Source organism: Daucus carota, chromosome 4, assembly GCF_001625215.2.
Source record: "Daucus carota subsp. sativus chromosome 4, DH1 v3.0, whole genome shotgun sequence".
NCBI lineage: Eukaryota > Viridiplantae > Streptophyta > Magnoliopsida > Apiales > Apiaceae > Daucus > Daucus carota.
This window is the reverse complement of record NC_030384.2, coordinates 14547708-14549738: the sequence shown is the minus strand read 5'-3', so window position 1 is coordinate 14549738 and position 2031 is coordinate 14547708. Positions and strand designations below refer to the sequence as shown.

Genomic DNA, 2031 nt, shown 5'->3' with positions numbered 1-2031 from the left:
GCTACAAGTTAAAAATATTAGTAAAATTTTGAAGGAAAAGTTCCCATGTCAAGTGGTGCCTAAATAACTAATATGTGCTACCGATTAAATAACTAGAGCTTACATAAACTATGGGTGTCCAGTATTTGTGTACTATCCATTTCCCGGTGCTCCATGTATCTCTGAAGGGTCAAATTCTCCATATTTTTCGCACGATATCACTTTATAAGAATACAGTAGTGTCATATATCATCACTTTCTATTAATTTAATTGAACAAATACAATGAAACAGGGACGGGCAACCAACTAAAGCTTGGATGCTTAAAGTTGCTGCCTGATAGCATCAGGCTGATAAGACTGTCTAATTGATCAATGTTGAAAAATAGAGATTAACTCCCATTACATAAAAAGATAACTTTAATTTATTTTAACTTTATTGATCCTGATAAACTTATTTTAACATCAACTCGTCACATCAAATTGCAACTAGCAGTAATTTTTTGGTCATTAGATTTTATAATATTATACTAAATATATAATAAAAAAAGGTGGTTATTGTATCCGGAAAAACATATATAACTTATCATTTCAACTCCACTCAACAACTGTAATCTCAAAAATGATTAATCATAGTTAAGGTTTATTATCTAGACATCAAGTGTCTACAAAAGTTAAAACAGTAGTCAATTTGTTTATAATAGCGAGGTTTTCCTTTTTGGTATCTTGCTTGATAGGAGTGAAAGGCTCATCAGTAGCAACCTCCATATTCGCACTTGATTCTTTAGGAATTTCAACAATAAAATTGAAAACACCATCACCCACATGCAATGGTATATCATGCCAAGGAGAAACCTACAGAGCAAACATGCAAATAAGTTTGGTCTTGACAACAAGGCAGCAAATAAGGTATCAGATTTTCCGATTCCTCATCGTTATATACACAATGCAAAACATCTTTTTTTTTTATTATTATCTTAATTGTCTGCTAATTAAAAATATCTGAAGTTTAGAATAATACCAGATCATGCCATTTTCATCTAATGAGAGCTCTAACTTTATTTATATTTTGTACTTCATTGACCTTAACAGGATAATGGTTTCTTTGTGGAGTATATGGAATTTTCTCGGATGTTTTGGGGCTGGTTATGTATCAGATCTTTACCTCCAGAAAAGAGGCTGGCCAAGGCCAGTTTTTATGATTCTTACGCTAGCAACCATAGCTTCTGGCCATTTAGTTATCGCATCTGGATTTCCTGGGAATTTGTGTTTGGGTTCTGTTTTAGTTGGTGTTTGTTATGGTTCTCAGTGGTCCTTGATGCCCACCATTACCTCGGAAATTTTTGGTATGCTGCATTTAGGAACCATTTTCAACACCATTGATGTGGCTAGCCCCATCGGATTTTATATAATGTATGTTCGGGTGGCTGTCTATATTTACGACAAAAAAGCATCAGGGCAACGGACATGTTATGGCACTCATTGTTTTATACTTTCATATTGCATATTTGCTGTTGTAAGTCTTTTTAGTTCATTAGTTGCATTGATATTATTTTTCCGGACAAAGAGGTTTTACACAATGGTTCTTCTCACTAGAATACAGCACTCGTCAAGAGGGTAGATGTGCATTCAAGCTCAGGCCACTGATGTTATGTCATTTTGTCTCAAATCTGCTTTGATAGTTATGCCATTGTATTGACTCTAGTAACTTGCAAGGCATATCAATCTTCAAGTAGTCAAGACCCATTACCCAAGTGGTAGCAGATTTGCAAGTTACATATAATCTTGGTTTTGTGTAATATATCCTGGGGCAACTCTTTACTTATAGAGAATGTAATTTACATCAGTTTTTTCGCTCACAGTTCGAAATCAAAGACTTAGCCTCAAAGATAATTTCAAGATCAAGGTACACTCAAATATGTTCCAACACTTTTAATTATGGATGCCACTTTTAATGGATTATTGACCATTTTGATGATCATTTTATTTAATTATATTTAATTATATTTCATCCTTTACTCCTCACTTAAATTTTAATTTTTATTGTGCCAAAA

General features: G+C 33.4%; 1 long non-coding RNA gene across 1 annotated transcript; it reads left to right on the top strand.

Annotated features, from left to right (window-relative positions):
- Window positions 1-607: 607 nt before the first annotated feature.
- On the top strand, window positions 608-1821 carry LOC135152360 (uncharacterized). The gene is made up of 2 exons (XR_010291442.1): window positions 608-886; window positions 1070-1821. It is a non-coding gene; the product is annotated as an uncharacterized LOC135152360 (long non-coding RNA).
- The last annotated feature ends 210 nt before the right edge of the window (window positions 1822-2031 follow it).